The sequence below is a fragment of the Pelophylax lessonae genome, assembly GCF_965119305.1.
Source record: "Pelophylax lessonae genome assembly, chromosome: 3".
Lineage (NCBI taxonomy): Eukaryota > Metazoa > Chordata > Amphibia > Anura > Ranidae > Pelophylax > Pelophylax lessonae.
Genome location: NC_138770.1, coordinates 432,304,360 through 432,329,027, shown reverse-complemented (window position 1 = coordinate 432,329,027; position 24,668 = coordinate 432,304,360). Strand labels below are relative to the sequence as shown.

Here is a 24,668-nt window from a genome sequence, read left to right as displayed (position 1 = left end):
TATGGCGTGTAATGGGAATACAGTAAAAGCGGTTTTATTCTCACACTGATATTTTGAAATTTATATGTGATTTTCCCCCCAAAGGCGTGGCTTGAAAATAATATGAGAGCCATTGAAACACAGGGTACATTTAAATTAGGTTTATAAGGTTAACAATTAAAAATAATAATTTATTAAAATAAATGTATCTGCTCTACTGGATGTTTGCAGATAGAATGAAGGTTAGCAGGGCTTTGCAGCAGTACAATCAAATGAAAGCAATAAAACAATATAATGTATAATGTTAAAACAGTCTTAACACTGTATATAATAAATATGTGTTTAATCTACATCATTTTTTTAATCTGTGTAAAATCCACAATAAAAAAGAATGTAATGATTTGCAAATCTCATAAACCCATATTTTATTCACAATAGAAAACAGAAAACATGTCAAATGTTTAAAATGAGAAAATGTACCATTTTATGAAAAAAATAAGGTCATTTTAAAATTGATGGCAGTAAAATTTCTCAAAAAATTTGGAATAGGGCCATGTTTACATAGGTACATAGTTACATAGTTAGTGAGGTTGAAAAAAGACATAAGTCCATCCAGTTCAACCTATGATGTGTGTGTGTGTTTGCTTTTAACCGTACATTGTATACCCCTGTATGTTGTGGTCTTTAAGGTGTCCATCCAATAGAAACTATCAATGCTCCCTGCTGATACGACTGCTTGTGGAAGAGAATTCCACATCCTTACCGCTCTTACAGTGAAGAACCCCTTACGCACTTTAAGGTTAAACCGCCTTTCCTCAAGTTTTAGTGAGTGGCCACGTGTCTTATTGTATCTCCTTTCTCTGAATAGTTTGTTCCTTATGCTAGGGTCGCCAGTACAGTATTTGTACATTGATATCATATCCCCCCTCAATCGTCTCTTCTCCAGAGAGAATAGGTTCAGTGCTTGTAGTCTTTCCTCATAGCTGATGTCCTCCATTCCCCTAATTATTTTTGTTGCCCTTCTCTGGACTTTCTCCAGTTCCAGCACATCCTTCCTGAGGACCGGTGCCCAGAACTGGACAGCATACTCCAGATGTGGCCGGGCCAGAGTCTTGTAGAGTGGAAGAATAATCTCTTTATTTGATTTACCATGGTGTAGCATCATCCCTTCTTTTTACAACACTCTTTAAACGCCTGAGAACTGAGGAGACCAGTTGCTGGAGTTTGGGGAGAGGAATGTTGTCTTATTCTTGCCAAATAATGGATTTTAACTGCTCAACAGTCCTGGGTCTTTTTTGTCAAATTTTGCATTTCAAGATGCTCCAAATATTTTCAATTGGTGAATGATCTGGACTGCTGGCAGGCCAGTTAAGTACATAGATGCTTCTACTACAAAGCCATGCTGTTGTCATACATGCAGTATGCGTTTAGCATTGTCCTGAAATATGCAAGGCCTTTTCTTAAAAAAAGGGTGTCTGGATGGGAGCATATGCTGCTCTAAAACCTGGATATATCTTTCACCATGGATGGTGCCTTTTCAGATGTGCAAGCTGCCAATTCCATGTTCCATGTTGAACCCTATACAATCAGAGATGCAGTCTTTTGAACTGAGCGCTGATAATAAGCCTGAAGGTCCCTTTCCACTTTAGTCTCTGCCATAGTTGCCTAAAAGAATGTAAATTTTGATTTTTCTGACCACAGTACATTTTCCATTTTAAATGAGCTTTGGCCCAGAGAAGATGGCGGAGTTTATGGATTATGTTCAGATATGGTTTCTTCTTTGCATGATAGAGCTTTAAGGCGACTTTGTGGATGGAACGGCAAACTGTGTTCACATACAGTGATTTTTTGCAGTATTCTTGAGCTCATGTTGTTATGTCCGTCACAGAATATTGCTTGATTTTAATAGAGTGCAGGCCAAAGATCATGGGTGTCTAATATTGAGTTTTGGCCTTGTCATTTGTGCACTGGGATATTTCCAGATTCTTGGAAACTTCTGATGATATTATGTACTATAGATGATGATATATTTAACCCCCTTGCCAGCCACCCACCCACAGCAAATTTACTGTGAGCAAGCAGCAGCTACAGGCACTGCAACGTACCAGTACGTCATGGCGCACATGCCCATGACCACTGTGCCCTACATGGTGCTTGGTACCGGGCCGCTGTGAGTGGCTGGGGTATCATGTGATTGCCAATTTTAACAGTGTTAAATAAACTTGTACTGTACTATACTATACTAAGCTGGCGCCGCTCTCTCCTTTCTTGCATAACCAATCATAGCAATCACGTGATTACATGTAAACAAAACAGTCATGAATGGCCTCCCTTCATGACTGCTTGCTTACTGTTGTGATGCTATAATTGGCCCACAGCTATCACATGGTACCTGACACCCTGTACCATGTGATTAGTTGTAGCCAATTGCAGATCACAATAGTAAGCAAGTTATCATGAATGAAAGCCATTCATGACAGTTAAAACTATTGCTTATAACAGTGATCAATACTGTTTTATAAACAGTAACAGTGTAAAAAAAAATCCCTAAATACCAGGTAAGCATCACATCTTTTTTTTTTTTTTACATTTAAAAAAATGCATTTGCATCACACAGGTGCATAAAGCCTTACATAGTACATTGCCGGGATAATTTGGTGACATTAGACATAGCTTCAGTGTGCAGCTGCAGCTGGTATGCATTCAGGGATTTACTCTCATGCACATGTTTATGCATGTAAAGAGTATATCAATGTACACCTAGAGTACAGCCATTCATTACATGGTGGCTGTATTCTGCAGCTGTGTCTCCTGGGCACAGACGTATGCCCACAATTTATGTCATACAGTCTCATGCACCTATGTACGTGAGACCTACTGTATATGCATTTTCAAAAGCAACTAGTTCAAGTGTCTAAATTTGACTTAAAGTAGATATGTGTAACCCTTCTGCAGAACAGCACTCAAACTGACATAGGGGGCATCAACACTAAAAGCCAATAAGAATCTGCTTCTGTAGGAATGTGCTCACTGGGAACATGTAGACAAGGGGAAAAAGCAAAGCTAACTGAATAAAGACTCATCAGCATGCTGTTGCTCCATCACTGTCACAATAGCAGGTTGGGCAAATTTCGTAGTATATAATTTTGTTTAGTTATAACCTCTTTTTCAGCCTTTCTCAGCCATGGTTTCTTTGAACCCTGGGCTCTACAGCCTAATAATGTAAGAGGGCTTCTCCTACTGACCACTAATGTAAAGGGTAACTTTTCCTCTGATTCCCAGTGTAAGAGGGCACTTTTACAAAGGTCACCAATGTATAGAATAGCTTTTCTAAACCGGGGTAAATTATACCTTGGGTATCCTCCAGAGATGGTTACGTAGTTGGTAATAAAGACACTTGTCCATGCAGTTCAACCTATGTGAGTGTGTGTGCGTGTCTATATGTCACACCATTTCCCATACCCCTGTATATTGTGTTTGAGAAGAAACACATCCTAAGGTTTTTTTTAAACTATCAACACTTCCCGCTGACACTACCAACTGTGGGAATACCACATCCTTACTGCATTAACAGTAAAGAATCCCTTATGCAATTTAAGTTTAAACCACTTCTAGTGCAACTTCACTGAGTGGCCCAATGTCTTCTTAAGAGACTTAAGACAGATTTCTCCCTATTTTAGAAACACAATGTAGTTATTTGTATATTGTGATCATGTCTCTAAAGAGTCTCTTCTCTAGAGAATAAGCTAAACGTTTGTAGTCATTCCTCATAAGTGAGGTCCTCAAGCCCCCTTATTAGCTTTTCTGCCCTTCTCTAGATTATCTCCAGTTCCAGCACATCCTACCTGAGGACTGGTGACTAGAGCTCACAATGGCATACTCATGATGTGGCCAAACCAGAGTTTTGTAAAATGGTACAATTATAGTCTTATTTCTTCGGTAGATCCCCTTTTTAATGCATGCTAATAGTCCGTAAGCTTTGCTTGCTGCAGCTTGGCATTGCATGCTCTTGTTGAGCCTGTCATCTACTAGAAGGCATGCCTGTGGCTGCCAGAGTTTTGCAGTGCCTCATGGGATTTGTAGTTTCAGCACAGCTGGAGAGCCAAGGTTCCCTACCCCTGATTTAGAGGGTACTGTTAAAATAATTTGGTAAAATCCATATACACCACATCTGCAGGGTTTCCTGTATCCAAATTACAGCTATTCTCCTCAAAAAAATGTGACAGGTTGGTCCAGCAAGAATGATGCTTCATAAATTCATGTTGGTTACTAGTAATACTGTGAGTAAGTGATACTAATTTCATAAGCAAGTGTTTGGATACAATCCCTTATCATTCCCTTCAATTGTTTACATACTATTGATGTTAGGCTTCCTGGACTGTAGTTTCCAAATATATATCTAAGCCCTTTTATGAATATTGGTATCACGTTAGCTTTTCTCTAATCAGTTAATACCATTGCAGTCAGTATGACGTCCTTAAAATGTAGGAATAATGGTCTGGTCATAACATGTTAAGTTCTTTGAGGTTTCTTAGGTGTAAACCATCTGGTCCTGGTGATATATTTATATTACCATTTTCACATCTTTTTAGAACACTGGCTTCTGTTAACCAAAAAGGTACATTCCATATTACATAACTAAAAATACTGTCATGTTTATTATACCCCTCCTTTTTCTTTGTAAAAACTAAGGAGAAGAATGTATTCAATATAGGTGCCTTCTCCTTGTCACTTGTAACCAACTTCCACCAATTATCCTTTATGGGGCTAATATGCCCTGACCTCATCTTTTACCTATTAATATATTTTTTCTTTTTTACTCTCTTTTGCTACAGTATGTGTCTCTTGTGGTCTATTTTAGCTGCCTTGATCAATCTTTTAAGCTGGCCATACATTATACAATTTTCTTAATTAATTTTCTTTAGATTTGTCTTCACTAATTCTTCACACTTCTGTGCATATCCATAACTAGGTAAAAAACCTGCTCACCTTAATTAAATAAACACACGCATTTGCTCTATAATCCTCAATGCAGTAGATGATTCTCAAAGATAACTCCTCAATCCTCCTCAGTTCATTCGGGATGGCCGCCTCCTCTGCTCTCCAAAGTAATCAAACACTCCCTAAACACAGTACTATTTATTGCTTTGAAACCTTATTATTTGTAAGTGTATTCTTTTGGGGGGGGGGGACTAACAAACTTTTGAAACAGAGTACACTATGTCTGTGCCTTTATGTTTTATATGAGCCGCATATGAGGAGAATTTGATTACACTGGAGAGCAGAGGAGGCGGCCATCCCAAATGAACGGAGGATTGAGGAGGTGTCTCTGAGGATCTAGTTCATTGGGGATTATAGAGCAAATGCATGTGTTTTTTTTAATTAAGATGGACAGAAGTGTGAAGAATTAGTGAAGACACTTGGGTGCTTTTCTTATCACTTTTATGAACACTGGTTTGGATTTTTTTGGATTTTTTATATGATTATATATTCACTGTTTGTATATATTGAGGGTCATAATTTGGGATTGGAAGGTGTTGCGCCACACTATTGAGTCACAATAATTACTAATGTAGTCACTATTTCCTAGGTTATCCCTTACTTCCACACACCTGCAATCAGATTTGTGTTGTTTGTAATTAGTAAGTCTAGCTGAGCATTATTTCTAGTTGGGGCATCCACCAATTGACACATTCAAAATTATCCTCCAAGACGTTCAAGAAATAAAGAGTCTTAGATGAATGAGTAGTTCTGTCAGCCTATTCAATATCAGGATAATTTAAGCCCACCCATGGAAATAACATTGCCTGGCCTTGCCACCATTTCTAACTGTAAGAGAAGATCAGACTCCTCTCCACCTTCAGGTTAGGGGGCCTGTAGCATACCCCACTAAGACTTTACCATTTGTTTTTTTTGTTTTTTCTTTTTCTTTGAAGCTTCAACCACAGGGATTCCAACTCCTTCCTTTACCCCTGTTAGCAATGTCATCACTCATATTTACTATCAAATCACTCCTGACTTACATGCACACCCTTCCCCCTCTTCCACTTACCCTATCCCTCTGATACAGGGAGTACCCCTTGACAGTCACCAGTCACCTGAGCTGTCAAACAAGGTTTCTGATATTCCCACAATATTTTTCCCTTGTTTTTTTTCTAAGGATGCAAAAGGATTCTGCCAGCCTATATGCACTGGTCTTCTTGAATTTTCTCAAGTTTCTCCAATTGTCTGGCCGCCTTCTCCCCCAACAGAGCTTCACCTTCACCATTTAGGTGCAGTCCATCTCTGTTTTAGAGCCAGTAACCGACCAAAAAGACAGCCGAGTTCTCCATAGAACCCAAAACCTGCCTTCCTGCACTGGTTCTTCGGCCACCTGTTAATTTCCCTTAAGCTCCCGCTGCCCCTCTGGTGTGGCTCAAGGGACTGGCAGTATTTTTGAGAATACTGCCTTGGAGGTCATTTTCTTTAATATAACACCCAAGTCCCTGAAGTAATTTTTAGGATGTTCCATCTTCTTTTAACTTTTTCATTTGTACAAATATTAACCATGACAGTTGGGTCCTCCCCAGCCCTATTCAACAATCTACCCATCTGATCCACAATATTATGAACCCAGGAGCTTGAGTCCCCTGTCACCACAATCTATCTTTTTCTTTACCGTGCCCCTATCCTCACTGAAGTGAGTTTTTGAGCAGTGAACAGTAGTGGATTAATTTCCTATCTGAACAACTTTTCAACAGTGCAAGTGGTTTTCAGTAAATAAAGTCCATTTAATTCAAAATCTCTGGGCAGTGGATTGAAATGTCAGAGGGGAAGTAAAAGGACATGCTGCTTTTGCTCAGAAGAGTGAAGTGAACATACTACTTTGCTTAGTATAATCAACAGTCACTAAACTCCCCTTCACACCTGGTCAGTCCATTATAATTAATTTCCCAAAGTATGATAACATGTGTTGCATTAAGGCGCCATATTAATTTATGGTAGGCTGCCAAATCACGACAATGCACCAAAATCAGACCTATATCTATTTTCTAAGGCAAAATAACCCAATCCACCACATATGAATCATGGAATGCAACAACTCAGGACCATCAGCATCTTCTACACTAAATGAACAGCACCACAAGGAGACAGCTTTCAAAAGTCTAGGTATTTCCAATCTCACTTTCCCTTTTTTCCAAATAGTTGATTACAGTTGTGTAGAGCTCTTCAAAAACTTGCGTAGTCTTCCTGTTCTCAATACAACCATTGCATTTTGTACCTTTAAACTCTTCTATATGTCTGCCAGATTTGTAAGAGCTCAACACAGGTACACTCCAATAGGGATGCAGAGGTAGAAATAGATGTAGTATATAGAACTACAGCTATATTACTAGTTGGACAGGACATCCCTTTCACCTCTTTCCACAGACATCTGATAAAACAAGCTAGCAAGTAGATGGTTCCATTGATAACGGACACTGGTCTCTGGCGCCAAGCACTTCCCTGATTCAAATGCCACCCCTCCCATCCCCTGGATTCCTCTGACCGGAACTTGTCTTGGGAAAGTTCTTGGAACTATCAATGCAGACATCACCTTGCTAGCTATTGTTGTTGGGTGGCCGAGGCGTATGTGGACATCATGAGCTAACTGCAACACGTAGGAGGATAGGGCAAATTACTATATGTACTTTGTCCCCTGGGGGGCAGAATACTGTAACAAAAAAAAAAAAAAATGTGACTTCTTCTTTAAGAGGAACCCTTGAAAATAATTAATTAGAGGGAATACAACATGCGGTTTTTGGAATATGTTCATTTAGTATAACTTTTTTTACTACTTGGCTCTATAGCCAATGCATTCCTTAGCAATTTAAACTAAATCAAACATCATTACATCAAAAGTTAAATGTATAAACAAAGCAGCAAAAAGACAAAATAATACAGTAAAGAATTTACAACTACCAAGAAAGGTTTTGTCATTTTTTATTAGTGTAGACATTTTCATTTGAATCTATAAAATGACCTAGTTCAACACACAATGCACAGCTAGTTCAAATATAATATATATTTTGAAGTAGCTTTTGCTTTCAAAAATATAATTATCCTGCATGCAAAAATTATGCATATACTTTTAACTCCCATATTGCAAAAAAGCAAAGGTAAGAAATTTTGTCAAGGACATCATCCAAAGGAAGTTAATGGTTGGGTTCTCATCTTGCTCATTGCATCTTGCCAACAGGAGTCAAAAAGTGTACTCTATAAGAGCTATTTGAAGGTAAGCAATCTGTTAACTCTGCTACATCCTGGAAGGTGACTCCACTTAGCTGTCACTAAAAGTCCCATTAATACAAGCAGGGCCGGACTGGGAATAAAAACCAGCTCTTGTTCATAAAAGGGAAAACCATGCATTTTAACCACTTTACCACTAGAGCATTTTGCTGTCTTACGTCTGGGCCACTTTTTGCGATTCGGCACTGTGCAAATTTAACTGACAATTGCGCGGTCGTGCGATGCCGTACCCAAACTAAATTTACGTCCTTTTTTTCCCACAAACAGAGCTTTCTTTTGGTGGTATTTGATCACCAAATTGCGATTTTTACTTTTTGCGCTATAAACAAAAAAAGAGCGTTTATTTTGAAAAATAACAATATTTTTAACATTTTTTTATATGAAATTCCCCCCAAAAAAGATGTAAAAATCTAATTTTTTTTAAATTTTTGGCCAATTTGTTTTCTGCTACCTATGTTTGGTAAAAAAAATCGCAATAAGCGTATTTTGAATGCTTTGCGCAAAAGTTATTGCGTTTACTAACTAAGGGAAAGATTTATGTCATTTTTGGTGTTTTTTTTTTTAACGAGTAATGGCGGTGATCTGCGATTTTTTTTGCGGGACTGCGACATTGCGGCGGACAGATCGGACCCTTGACTGACATTTTTGACACTTTTGGGGGTACCAGTGACATTACTGCAGTAATCAGTGCTATAAATATGCACTGTTACTGTAAAAATGACACTGGCAGGGAAGGGGTTAATTTTATTGGAGAGGGAGGGGTTAATGTATGCCTGATGCTTACTGACGTGTGGGGGGGGAGGTGACTGTGTGAGACAAGGACAGATCGGATGTCCAGCTATGCTGAACAGTCCGATCTGTCACTCCCTGTCACTGAGGAGATCCGCCCGCTCTGTTTACACAGGCGGGCGGATCTCCAAACTGGATTCCCCGACGATCGGGGCAGAGCAGCGGCGATAGCCGCTGCTCCTCCCCTGGCCCGACTCCCGCTGTGAATGAAAACAGCGGGAGCGCGCCTCCGGTGGCGCGCGAGCGCCGCCTACAGGGGGAGGAGTCTGGCGACGTAGGTCTACGTCGTCAGACCTACAAGAGCCACTTTGCCGCAGTAGTACTACGGTACTCAGCGGTAAAGTGGTTAAAGCACATTTGAAGAGTGTATTATATATAGATAGTGACATAAGACATATATGAAAGCACATAGGGTGTTATAGGAGCGAATTCCGGTTAAAAGTGGTAAACATGTGGACATGGTACAGGAGGTGGTCATAGGCTGTGTGAACATGCTACAGGAGGACACGTCAGAGGCTGCAAACATAGTACATTAGGACATGTCATAGGCTGTGCAGACATGGTACAGGAGGACATGTCAGAGGCTGCAGACATGACACAGGAGGACATGTCAGAGGCTGCGGACACGGTACAGGAGGACACGTCAGAGGCTGCGGACACGGTACAGGAGGACATGTCAGAGGCTGCAGACATGATACAGGAGGACATGTCAGAGGCTGCGAACACAGTACAGGAGGACATGTCAGAGGCTTCAGACATGGTACAGGAGTACATGTCAGAGGCTGCGGACACAATACAGGAGGAGATGTCAGAGGCTGCGGGCATGGTACAGGAGATGCAGAGGCTGTAGGCATTGTACAGGAGATTGCAGAGGATGCGGGCATGGTCCATATGATGCAGAGGCTGCGGGCATGGTACAGGAGATATATGCCTGAGGTCCAGCCACCACTCCAATTTTCGAAGTGGTGGCTCTTGATGTGAGTGATGAGTTCATGTTTGCTCTTTGTATTATACCATCGGATCTTGCTGGTTTACACTGTACTGTCCAGTCAGTGCTTTATCTCTATTAGAGTTGTTTTTATTAAATTTTATTTACATCCTTACTACACTATGAGCCTTTCCTTTTTATTTGGATTCATATATGTGGCATGTTGAGACGTTCATCCTTCTGGAGGAGGACTCCTGCAGTGTTTGGTTCGAGCTTCAAGGTTTTCCATGACTGAGAGACCCACAGATATATATGCTATTGCTGTCCTATAATTTTGACAGCATATAGCTCTGGTGAGTGCGAATTTTACCTATAAGGTGGAGGATACAATTTCACTTTTCACTTTGCTTATCATTGTAGCACCGGGACACTTTATTGAACCTGCACATGAATGAATTTTTCAGGCTTTTTTACTGTGTAATTTTTATTGTTTACCATTTCAGCACTGGGACACTTTATTGAACCTGCACATTAACAGATGTTTTATACCGTGGTACAGGAGATGCAGAGGCTGCAGACATGGTACAGGAGATGCAGAGGCTGCGGGCATGGTACGGGATATGTCAGACTCTGCAGGCATGGTACAGGAGATGCAGAGGCTGTGGGCATGGTACAGGAGATGCAGAGGCTGTGGGCATGGTACAGGAGATGTCAGAGGCTGCGGGCATGGTACAGGAGATGCGAAGGCTGCGGGGATGGTACAGGATATGCGGAGGCTGTGGGCATGGTACAGGATATGCAAAAGCTGCGGGCATGGTAAAGGAGATGCAGAGGCTGTGGGCATGGTACAGGAGATGCAGAGGCTGCAGGCATGGCACAGGAGATGTCGAGATTGCGGGCATGGTACCTGTGATCCTTCTATATAGGATCACAGGTCGCTATGATCATTTCACAAGCCCACCCCCCCCCACAGTTAGAATCACTACCCTAGGCTTACATTTAACCCCTTGATCACCCACTGTGTTAACCCCTTCCCTGCCAGTGTCATTATTACAGTTACAGTGCATATTTTTAGCACTGATTACTGTAGTAATATCACTGGTCCCCCCAAAAGTGTAAAAAATGTCAGTTAGGGGTCTGATCTGTCCGCCGCAATGTCGCAGTCCCGTTAAAAATCGTTGATCGCCACCAATACTAGTAAAAAAAAAAACAATAAAAATGACATAAATCTTTCCCCTAGTTTGTAAATGCGATAGCTTTTGTGCAAACCAATCAAAATACACTTATTTACCAAAAATATGGAGCAGAGTACAAATTGGCCTAAAATGTTAAAAAAATTTAGATTTTTTAAATTTTTTTGGGGGGAATGCTATATAGCAGAATGTGAAAAATATAGTTTTTTTTTTTTCCAGAATTGTCACTCTTTTTTTGTTTATAGCGAAAAAAATAAAAATCGCAGAGGTGATCAAATACCACCAAAATAAAGCTCTATTTGTGGGGAAAAAAGGGACATTTTATTTGGGTACAGCGTTGCACAACCGCGCAATTTTAAATTAACGCAGTGGCGAATCGCAAAAAATGGCCTGGTCATTAAGAGGGTGAAACCTTCCGGTCCAGAATTGGTTCATTTTTAGATTTGACCAACAGTAGTAACTGGGTACAAATGCACAACATCAATCCTTAATGACAAAACTATACCTTGTGCTTTACAAGCAACATTCTGCTGCCCTTTGAACACACAGAGCAAATGAAGATAAACCATTACATGATTAAGCATTACACTCTAACACCGAAATCAAATTGAAAACACTAACCGGTTACAAGAAGCGTCCAATATTCATCTCAGTTGGTTACTTAAAGCAAACCATCTGGGATGAATAAAAAGGTACTAACTATGTTCAAATTATTTGTTGCAGGGTGCAGAAGTGTTAAGCATCATTTGGAGCCTACACTTAACACTGTTCCCAAATGAACCTAAACATTTATGACAGAGTTATTACTGCATTAAATTAATATGAAACCTCCACTTATACACTCACTTCATATGTGTGGCTTATTCAGTACTGCACAGTAAAATGTACTTCCCAACATCTGGCATACTAAAGGTTGAAAGCTGAATAGGGGACAAGTTCCTGTTCCAACAAGTACATCTAAGGACCCAGGGAATCTGCAGCAGAGGAAGGAAACAGAGCCTGAGAAATAAATAAATAAACCATAAAAGGAAAACCTATGGGGCTAATTAAATATATGGTATAACCAAATTGGATATGGAAATATGGACACAGCTGACAATACTTTTGAGTAAATGTCTGTTGATAAACAGTCTTTTTTAATCACACAATTGCTCTGAAAACCAATGTCTTGATTTTCTGGGCTATATGCCAAATCTGTCACAGTCTAGACCCGAAGGTCTGTTTCCCAGCTATTCTTCCTTGTACAGGGCTTGTCTAAGAATGGTATGCTATACACCTGAATGTATACATGTATTAGGATGAAATTCAGGGGCTATAGTGACTGCACCTATTCCAATGGTTACATTTTTTGCTGATCGTGGCTTATAATGTTCAACAGCTGACATGTGACTCCACTAAATGTGAAGGTATGGGTATAGCTAAAAAAAAACAATTTATATATTTTTTTCTATGCATGCGTACAATAAGTGACGCATCTGGAAGCTGGAAGATTTTGCAGCAGCGACTGTGCAGCTCTCTATGTGCCAAACAGTGTGGATTGTGCAGAAGGAGGTTGCTTGAGGGGAGCATTTACAGGAACCTTACCAACCACTGGGGATCCACTGACAACATGTATTAGAATAAAGTTTGTATGCTGTCTGTTCAAGCAGGTCAAAGTTCATGCAGGAAATAAAATCTCTTTATACCCCGGTCAACACAGTCAATGTTGATGGGGTAATCCCTCCTTTGGAGCCATTGTGGCAGGGAAAGAGGGGGCAATAATCACATGCTAGAAATCCAACATGCTGGTTGTACCCAGGTTGACTGATGGATCAACTTGGGTACAATCTGCCTTCCCATCAGTGTTGGGGGTAACTAGTTACAAAGTAACTGATTACAGTAACTACATTACTTTTTTTGGTAACGAAGTAATGTAACTAGTTACAATACTAATATTGGTAACTACACTAAATTACTAGGCTATAGGAGGTAACTACACTACTTTACTAGACTATAGGAACGCGCTTTCCTGCGTTACCCAAGCCGTGCGATACAATTGTTATTTCGAAGAATAGAGAGGGATGAAGTTTATGACTTTTTGTTGCACTTTATGTTTTATTCTGTTTTTTCAGGTTTTGTTCTCATGTTTCCTAAAGCCTGTGTTTATACAATAAACTATGCAGAAAGAGTGTCATGTATCTTCTTCTACACGGTCAATTAAGAAAGAGGAAAGTAAAGTAATAAGTAGTGAAGTTACTTTTCAAATGCAGTAACTAGTAAAGTAATCTCGTTACGATTTACAGAAGTAACTAGTAACTAGTTACATTTTTTGAGTAACTACCCCAACACTGCTTCCCATATATGGATTGAATCTCGGTTGGTTGACACATCCCTCACATTGTAAAGCGCTGCGCAAACTGTTGGCGCTATATAAATCCTGTATAATAATATAATAATCTATGGCTGGCTTTAGCCCTCTGAATCTCCGTAGCAGAAAATAGAGGATCATTTGTGTTAGGAGGATTACGACCAAGTTTATCTGGAAGCTAAACATAATAGTAACCGCTAGGGCACACATTTCACATCTTGGTGCTAAAACCTAGGGGACAAGTGGACTTTAGCAGAGTGGATTCCATCAACCTGTGACTATTTAGTGTAAGACAAAGAAAGCATTTCAATTTCAAAAGTAAAGATTTGATATTTTACAGGGAACATCTAGAAATTCTAATTGTGTCTAAGACCCCTTTCACACTTGTGCCACCTGAAAGTCGAACGACTTTGATGCGACTTTGCCACGACTTTGACGCAACTTGAAGCAATGCCTGTGTAATCTTTAGGTCTATGGACCTCAAGTCCCATCAAAGTCAGACCAAAGTAGTGCAGGAACTATTTTAAAGTCAAATTAAATATATTGATCCTGCGAGCTACTATCTATGAAATTAAGTGAATTTAAGCTGCTAGCATTGTTCACAATCCCACTAATGTGCTTACTAAATCAATACACAATTAATGCTGCGCTATGTGAATGCTAAATGACTATACAATCAGAATATAACAATATCAAAATAATATTAAAAAGTGCATAAATATAGTTAAAAATTGTCCAACATATAGTGAAATATTATACAACATAAATGTGCAATCACCATATAACAATGAAAGAGTCCATGCAAATGTTGCTTGCTATGAAAATATAAAGAAAAAAAATCACGAAAAACACACAGTGCTTGATCCGCCCTGCAATTCCTTCTCAGTGTAAAAAAACAATAGTTTTTCATGGTTATCACATTACCCGAGGTGAGAATATTCCTGGTGGGGGGGAGCACATCGAGGTAGCAAACTACTGCTTTTTTACACAGAGAAGGAATTGCAGGGCGGATCAAGCACTGTGTGTTTTTCTTGATTTTTAGATTTTTTTTCTTGATTTTTTCATTGCAAGCAATCATTTGCACGGACTCTTTCATTGTTATATGGTGATTGCACATTTATGTTGGACAATATTTCACTATATGTTGGACAATTTTTCACTATATTTATGCACTTTTTAATAATATTTTGATATTGTTATTCTCTGATTGTATAGTCATTTAGAATTCACATAGCGCAGCATTTTTTGTGAATTAACTATTTTGAAATCGCTGTGGCTTGAGGTCACACAGTTTTGAAAGGTACTCTCATGGGGTACGACTTTTCATGCAACTGTGCAGTCCAAAGTCGTAGGTTGAGTCACACAAGCGTGAAAGGGGCTTAAGCAGTACCCTCAGCTTCTTTTGTTTTCAATTCATGCTGAAAAGTACTAGTATGTTTCCTGGCATGTAAGTGTGCCTAGGAACTACTGTGTCTGCAGCCTCATAGCTGTATATCTATAGTATAAGAGGCACCGCTGTCTCTGGGACTTAGTCTCAGGAGATTTGAAGCAAGATTTAGTGATGTTGCTTCTGTGCTACTCAGAGATGTATAGTAACTAAGTAGAACTACTTCACTACTGTACTTAAGTACCGAAAGGCGGTATCTGTACTTTCCTAGAGTAGAATTTTTTTCTCCTACTTCCACTTTTACTTCACTACATTTTTTCAATGATTTCAATACTTCTACTCCGATATTTTTTTTTTTTTGTGCTGCATAGTTACTCGTTACAATTATAAAAATGACCACTGCCAGAACAGCAGATGGCAGGTTTCATGAAGCTCAAAACATATGTATTATCAGCGCATACGAAAATAAAAGCTACTGTATATATAAATAAAAGCTGCATTTGAAATAATAAAAAACAATATGATGTTCAAACTTTCGACTTCTTTCTTTAATAACTACATAACACAGTACTTGTACTTTTACTTTCAGTACTTGAGTAGCAATTTTTTTTCAAAACTACTGGTACTTTTACTTTCAGTACTTGAGTAGCAACATTTTTAAAAAAACTACTTGCAATACTTAAGTACAAAAAATGTTGAATACTTTAGTACTTCTACTCAGGTCACTTTTTGATTGAACACTTCCACTTCTACTCAAGTCACTTTTTGATCGAACACTTGTACTTTTACTCAAGTATGGGTTTCGAGTACTTTATACAACTCTGGTGCTACTCACCATTCTCCTTGCTGGAGTAAAAGCTGAAGTATAATCATTGTTCTTTCTGGGGTAAAAGCTGCAGTATCATTTTCTACCTGCTTCTCCTTCATCCAGCCTGTGCTTTCTACACCCCTTCTGCTGCTTCTTGAATTTTTTCCCACCAGTAAACAGACCACCAGTCATCAGAGGGCCAGCTCTGACAAGAGAAAGTAAAGCCCTGCCTTTACCAAGATGGCAGACTCCATACATATCACATAGGCAATGCAGAACAAGGAAAAGTAAGTCAGTATTTGGAAATTGTTTGGCTATTCTACAGGCAATACTGGTGTCAAGCCTTTGCTCCCTGCTTGCCTTTTTTGCAGACTCTACAGATCAGATCACTTTAAAAGCAGAAGGTGTGTTTATTCTCCTCAACCAAAGATTTGTCAAGGAATAAGCATCAATAATCTTCTTTCCATGCATGTTAGTCATACCCACCGAATGTGCATAAAACACATATTACTTTTAACAAGGTTTATAGCAGCCCACCCTCCTGTATCCATTTTTAATATCCATTTTGTATCCATTTTGTAATATCTATATTTTGCTGTGTTCAAACTCCATTTAAGACAAAGATTTCTGCACGTATCTCGCAATTGACACATTATAGCATGTTCTAATTATACTATCTGTTTCCTGTAGCCATCTAGTTCCTCTTTCTTAGTTTTAGATAATTAATGTCTAAGCTTTCTTGTTCAACCAATAGAATCCACTGAATAAGCTAATCTCCGTAAATGGAGCGCTCCCTATAGCTTGAAATTGATCAGTTTATACCCCCTTATAAGGAATGTACCCTAGGCCAATCCCTTTTGATGATGCATATATATATAGTTCTGAAACGTAATAAACTGGCGAGTAAGCCTTTGTATGAGACTCTGACTAGCTTGATTTATTTCAGAGGCAGAGGTTTCCTCCTGGAGACTCCGCCCTTACACAGAACGGATTAGACTCTTCGTAGTCTGGGACTACGAGGGAAACTTTCAAGGTTGAATTGAGTCATTCCACCTTCACCTCAGACTATTATTTTCTGCAGAATGATGTTTCTATTTTTGTTTATGCATAATAGTGGGTTAGCATTTACTTCCGAGACTGAGATGCAGGCTCAAAGATGACCTGAAAACCCTGGTTCCTGTGCAGTTCTTGGTTCTGTTCACAGATGTCTGACAGCCCTCTGCTGCAGCCTCTTATCTAGTGACTTGTCAAGAAGTTAGGGAAAACAGAGAGGCCAATTCGCTGCTCTAGGTGAGAGGTGTAATCTGATTCCTGAGGACAGGTGAGACTGGGTGCTAGCCCCGGCTCGGATCCATGTATAAAACTTGGGAAAGAAATTGTGTGCACACCTCCGCCGGTCCAATAGATTTATTGAAACATGTATAACACTGCCAAGAGGAATAGGACACAGACCATGGAACGTGCTTCTTCAAAAAGTTACAATGTTGCAGTCTCAGTAAAAACACTGGAAAACAGAAGACTAATAAAAATGCGTCCTCCCTATTGCAGCAGACTGACATAGCTCTCAACTGTCCCTGATTTTGAAGGACTGTCCCTGATTTGGAACAATGTCCCTCGGTCCATCTTTCCATCTCATTTGTCCCTCGTTTTGGTCTGATCTATATAGTTGTATATAAAATGCACCGTTTATCTTTCAGAAAGTGTTTCCCAGTGCTAAACCTTGCATCTAATTTCTAAAATGCTGCATTTTCAAAAGCCAGTATAAAGTAATAGTAGTGGTAAAAAAGAAAAGAAAAATACTTGTAGTATTTGTACTTTATGGGGGGCGTGGCAGGGGGTGTGTCCTATGTCTACATACATTTGCTAATAGGTATCCCTCATTTCCCATATCAAAAAGTTGGAAGGTATGGGCTGAAGACAATGGGGTAGGATTAATAAACTCTTTTTTTCGTTTACTTTTAATTTAAGACGTCCAGACATACATATGATAAATTATCTGCTTCTTTACACAATGTTGCTTCCTGATTTCCCAAAGCTCCTGTTTGTGGGTTTCTGCTCTACATAGCTAGCTGCAAAGGAGAAACCTTTGCATGCAAGCTCCCAACAAGGGCTGTGGGCATCCATTGAAGCAAATGGCGCCTGGCAAGCCACTCCCCTGCCCCCTCCTCCCAGCTCCTGATTGAAAGCTGCAGCAGCCAATCAATTCCTTACACTCACTCTACTCTGTAATCAAGAATTTAAGGGGAACAGCGTAGCTTGAGCAGGACCTTGTTTGTAGCAGGTAAGTGTTAGGGGATGGGAGGGTGGTTGTAATAGGTACTGGTAAGTAAAGTAAGGCACCCTGTTGGGTGCAGGGTAAAATGAGGCCTCTGCATTCCCACAGTGTAATGCTTGGTGCCTGATCAGCCGATCAGTAGGTATGAATAGTGTCATGTGTGAGCAGGGAGAGTGCTCACAAAAAAGTAAAAAATTTCACAAGACTTTGGGCGAATCTTGCAGTGCCCAATGCCGACCATACACGGTGCAAATTTCTTTCCTGCAGCCACAGTGTTGATGCTGGAAACTGCTCTCTTCTCCTGGCAAGGGTGGGCAGGGGAAGCTGTCCCCTCCAGGAGAAGAAATTGATTATCAACTGATAATTGCAAGAGAATCCGGCAGTCTGGTTGTACCCAAGTTGATCGATCAGCTTGGTGCAGTCAGCCTGCCCAGAACCGCTTCGAATCTCAGCTGGTTTCTGCTGAACCGGCCGAGATTCGAACAGTATATGGCCAGCCTAAGGGTTGCAGAAGAGGGTGGAGAAGGTACATACCTACGTGCCTTCAGTAAAAGAAGCCAGTTCAGACCTGCGCAGGCCATAGACAATGGGAATTTCTTTCCTGCAACCACCATGTCTTCTCCCGGTGGGGGCCTACAGGGTAAGCCGTCCCTGCCAGGAGAAGACAGTGATTACTGCTAGCGGCTATAACAGCCGCTTGCAATAATCACAAGAGAATCCAGAAGTCTGGTTGTACCCAAGCTGATCGATTGATCAACATGGAACATTCAGCCTGCCCATTAACGGTTAGAATCTTGTCCGATACCTGCTAAATAGGCCGAGATTATGCTATGAGTGTAGGATCACTTTCAAATCATCTTTCCGTGTCTGGCTTTCCAGCAACAGCAGTCCTCAACCATGCAAATGCAAAGACCAGGTTTTCTCATGACACAATGTAGACACATTCAGTATGTGTCTCTCAAAATGAGGAAATGTGCACACAGTCATGCGATAAGAGGCTACATAAATGAGAGCTTGCTGAATGTAGCTACTATAGATTGCATTCAATTCAGATTAGGGTAAACTAAATGGACTTCTTGGACTGAGTGGACTTCTTGGACAAATTACCAATTTACTGAATGATTTTATTTACAGCTGCTCTTTAAGGCAGAACACCAGGCAAATGGCTAAATTCACATATGAAATGCATAAACTAAATGTATTTCTTTCCATTTATTCCTGTGATTTGAACAGGTACTGTCCCCACTCCCAGACTAAGATAGGGCAGTAGACTAAAGGTGTTCATCTCTCTGTCACTCTGCTGTCTCTTTCTGTCAGCCTAATCATTGCAACGGAACTGACCCATTGTGTTGTTTCTCCCTTTCCCAGAATGAACTCTTCTGTACAGGGATTTTCAAGAAGACTGAAACCAGGTCAAATGTGGGTATTTATGCTACTTGCTTCCAAATATAAAGCTAATTATTTTTGTAATGGTCACATACCTGCATTCATTTTTTTTTTTATTTGGCTGGAGTTAGGCTTTAAGCTTCATAGTCACAGAAAACTTCATTAACATCTGCATTCATATAATTTCATGATATTTTAAAATTAAATTTAAAATGATATCACTGAACAATAAATCTTGTCAAGAACCTAGGCCGTTTTTACGTATTGCTGACTTAGTCAGAGCATGTTGTAATTGAAATCCTTGGAATTTATTGGCACTTTTCGTAAGGAAAATATATGCCAAGCCTGAAAAGCGAGATTAAAGTGATTAGTAATAAAATACACTCAGCACAAATGCTAATCCTTCAAGAGAAAATTCTGAGTTGAAAAATCATTTCACCAAAGTGAGGACCTAAAGATTCTTTTCCCATTCTTGCTTGTCTGAAATTTAAAATTTTTACCAAAAAATAGATATCTTATTTTTAACTTGTCCTTTTAACACATTTGTTTCACTTTGTAAGACCATTAGGCAATAATTACCTGTATGTTCAAGTTAACAATCATTAAATAAGGATATAACTCAACGCTTTGTTTAGAAACTAATAAAGGTATATTTAATCATCTATTCTAGCCCATTAAAGTCTATAGCAACAATCAACTATAGAAAATTCATCAGGATCCAAATAAGTTTGTGCTTTGTAATCAATTTAAATATCTTGTCTGTAATGCCACAACATCTGTTTGACAAGATAGTGAGCATTTTAGGAAATACTGTAATTACTTTATGACAAAAGTACTTGGTCACATACAAAGCACTGCAGCATGGCTTATCTCAGCTGCTTGCACACCATATGTAAATCAGACATTGTATGCCACACCTAAAGTGTATGTGGATCTGAGCAATGGGCCACTTTCATTTGTTCCCATTTGGCCTGCTAAATATACAGTGCCTTGAAAAAGTATTCATACCCCTCGAAACTTTCCACATTTTGTCATGTTACAGCCAAAAATGTAAATGTGTTTTATTGGGAATTCTTGTGATAGACCAACACAAAGTGGCACATAATTGGGAAGTGGAAGGAAAAGGATAAATGGTTTTCAAATGTTCTTACAAATACAAATCTGAAAAGTGTGGTGTGCATTTGTATTCAGTCCTGCTGAGTCAATACTTTGTAGAACCACCTTTCCCTGCAATTACAGCTGCAAGTCTTTTTGGGTATGTCTCTACCAGCTTTGCACATCTAGAAAGTGACATTTTTGCCCATTCTTCTTTGCAAAATAGCTCAAGCTCTGTCAGATTAAATGGAGAGCATCTGTAAACAACAATTTTCAAGTCTTGCCACAGATTCTCAATTGCATTTAGGTCCGGACTTTGACTGGGCCATTCTAACACAGGAATATGCTTTGATTGTAGCTCTGGCTGTATGTTTAGGGTCATTCTCCTGCTGGAAGGTGAACTTCCTCCCCAGTCTCAAATCTTCTGCAGACAAACAGGTTTTCTTCCAAGATTGCCCCGTATTTGGCTCCATCCATTTTCCCATCAACTCTGACCAGCTTTCCTGTCACTGCTGAAGAAAAGCATCCCCATAACATGATGCTGCCACCACCATGTTTCAGGGTGGGGATGGTGTTTTCAGGGTGATGTGCACTGTTAGTTTTCTGCCACACATAGTGTTTTGCTTTTAGGCCAAAAAGTTCAATTTTGGTCTCATCTGACCAGAGCACCTTCTTCCACATGTTTTCTGCGTCCCCCACATGGCTTCTCGCACACTGCAAACGGGACTTATTATGGCTTTCTTTCAACACTGGCTTTGTTATTGCCACCCTTCCATAAAGGCCAAGTTTGTGGAGTGCACGACTAATAGTTGTCCTGTGGATAGATTCTCCCACCTGAGCTGTGGATCTCTGCAGCTCCTCCAGAGTTACCATGGGCCTCTTGGCTGTTTCTCTGATTATTGCTCCCCTTGCCCAGCCTGTCAGTTTAGGTGGACGGCCATGTCTTGGTAGGTTTGCAGTTGTATCATACTCTTTCCCTTTTGGGATGATGGATTGAACAGTGCTCCGTGAGATTTTCAAAGCTTGTTAGGTTATTGTTTTATAACCTAACCCTGCTTTAAAACTTCTCCACAACTTTATGCCTGACCTGTTTGGTGTGCTCCTTGGCCTTCATTATGCTGTTTGTTCACTAAGGTCCTCTAACAAACCTCTGAGGGCTTCACAGAACAGATGTATTTATACTTTAAGTACACACAGGTGGATTCTATTTTCTAATTAGGCGACTCCTGAAGGCAATTGGTTCCACTCGATTTTAGTTAGGGGTATCAGAGTAAAGGGAGCTGAATACAAATGCATGCCACATTTTTTAGATATTTATTTGTTAAAATTTTTAAAACCATTTATCATTTTCCTTTCACTTAACAATTATGTGCCACTTTGTGTTGGTCTATTACATAAAATCGCAATAAAATAAATTTACTATTAATTATTTTTTTAGTTGTAAAATGACAAAATGTGGAAAATTTCAAGGGGTGTGAATACTTTTTCAAGGCACTGTAGGTGGGGAGGAGATGAGGAAAGATCTTTGTAATCCATCAAAAGTGAAGTAGCCAGGGCTGACACCACATGCTTAGGAATTCAGAGCTGTGTTGTCATTTCATAGAGGAAGGTAGAAGCATATTATATTTCTGGCACATCAACAATTCATTTTCTCTACTATCATTGTGTTTAAAGGGGTAAAACATGGGAAAATGTGCATGCTTTGACAAGATGTACTAAATATATACAGTATACAGTATATTTTATGTTTTGCCTTGACATAAACTTTAAACTGTGCTTTCATTGTGATGGGCCTTTTTTAAATTTTTATCACAGATATTTAAATGAAGCCTAAATATGTCTCCGAAGAAGGTCATACTGATAAGAGGGTGGTTGAACGTGACTCCTCAATAAAAATTAAGAATATTGTTTTTTTTTTTGTCAGCTGGTTAGCACCGAAACAAACACACTTGCATTGCCTAATGCATACATTTATGTACTACACAGACACCCCTCGTGTCAGTCTTATATTATGAAAACAATGGTAATTGCCTCTGAAAAATCAACCTGGCTAATCAGCATTGCACCAGATGCTTAGAGCTGTCTGCTAAAGTCTCCAGATTCACAAAGACATAGAGATCATCACCCATCAGCCCAAAATCAGCTATAATGCAAAGGTATTCAAATATCAATAAGCAATCACTAACTGACAGCTTCAGTTGTCAACAGGTGCAATGGCATTTTTATATAGTGAGACCTGCTAGCTATAGCAAGCATGCATAATGGTAAAAAAGTTCCCGTATACAATATACACTTATATATATACTCATACAGTATATACAGTATACACCGATTAGCCATAACTTTATGAATAACATTACAATGGCATCTGAAAGTTACCTGGGGAAGAAATGGCACCAGAAAAAGACAAGGCAGTGGAGGCAGTGTGATGGTTTGGGCAATGTTCTGTTGAGAAACCTTGGTCCTGCCATTCATGTGGATGTTACTTTGAGAAGGCATTCCCCTCTGAACCATACCAGGCCACATGTCCTTAACACGGGGGAGTACTCATGTTGAAGAGGACAAGGGCCATGGTTGTGGGGGGTCTGTGAACAGCGGGCTTATCGATTCAAATCATTCACAATACCTGATGCCTGACAACCCATAAAAAAAAAGAACTGCAGCGGACACATGTCTGGTCCCATTCAACCCTGCCAAATAACAGGTCCAGTGGATAAACAAAGGGGTAGAGTCTTCCAAGTGTCATCATTGAAAATATATGGTCATGTTCAAATACAGCCAATGATGTCACCCAGGAGAGCCTACCTATTTGTTTATATCAGCTGTTATTTGTTAGACCTGTCATGTAGCAGAAGTAAAGCAATAGGTCTCCTACCCAACAAAAAACTCGGTTATGTGGTTGCTTGCCTGATGGTGTTGTATCTTCTACCATTTTGCCTAACTTTATGGAAAAACTGTCTACTTTGGTTGTGCTATATGTACCATGTTGTTATTTCTTTCTTGTCTATTTCAATAAAATTTCATATTTGAAAAAAGAAGTAAAGCAATAGGATGTAGATGTACATCTTGGGACATTTTTTTTATTATTACCGTATTATTTAAAGAATTTGGCAAGAACTGTATAAGTGCGTTCTTCTATAATTGTCATATTTTCTTGTGAATGAGTAGGCATACTATGTACTCCTTACTTATTCACATAACATGCAATATCTGGGTGCCCACCTATTGTTAATGTGGGCTTCCAAATTCCAATAAACCTCCACAACCATGGGGTCAGGGTCGTGGGTAGAGATGGGAAGGGGCTGAAAAAAAATGATTTTTTTTTCTGGAAAAATTGGAGTGGAATATGTTCTTTTACAATGATATGTAATATATCTATGACATGGTATTCAAACTACAGTACAGGCGGTCCCCGGGTTACAAACAAGATAGGGACTGTAGGTTTGTTCTTAAGTCGAATTTGTTTGTAAGTCGGAACAGGTATATTTTTTAAGTTTAGCTCCAGCCAAAAGAATATTTTTTAAGTTTTTTGGATAGCATAGGGAAGGGTTAACACCCCTGTACCATTTGTTTTGCTGCCTATACCCCTGTTCAGAAGATTTAACCTCACTTTCTGTCCCTATGACAACTGTAGTTTGAACTACAACTCCCATGATGTCACTCCCACATTTCGGGCTAGTTTGAACATTTTAGGTTGTTGTGGAAACAAGCATTACTGATAAAGCTTCAGTGGAGACACCTTTTTACCATGAGAACTCTTACAGAAGTGAATTTCTCTTCCTAGGGCTAGATTTCTCCTCAATTCCTGTTGTCTCTCTCCGTTTGTAAGTAGGAGTCATTTGTAAATTGGATGTTTGTAACCCGGGGACCACCTGTATATACCATGAAGACCTTAATGAAAGATTTCTGAGACTTTATGTAAAGATTTACATTTTTCCCAGTTCTCTCAGCTGAAGACAAGCAGATCCTGGAATACAGTTCAAGTAACACTGTACTTTTCAATGCAGTGCTTAAACAAGAGAAATATGCATTTCTGCCACTAGGGGGCACCGCAGGGGAAATGCTTCAGTTTTATTTGTGGGCTCCACCCTGTTTGTCTTACAGTTGGGTGGTTGTTGGGATAATGTGGATGATAATTATCCTCTCAGGCCTTAATTGACAGGTAAGATGGTAGATTTGTCTAACAAATGAATTTATCTTTTTTAACCTTTAA

General features: G+C 39.5%; 1 protein-coding gene across 7 annotated transcripts in view; it reads right to left on the bottom strand.

Moving 5' to 3' along the window:
* Window positions 1-24,668, bottom strand: part of EYA4 (EYA transcriptional coactivator and phosphatase 4) — a 374,365-nt gene that overhangs the window by 291,534 nt on the left and 58,163 nt on the right. The window lies entirely within an intron of this gene.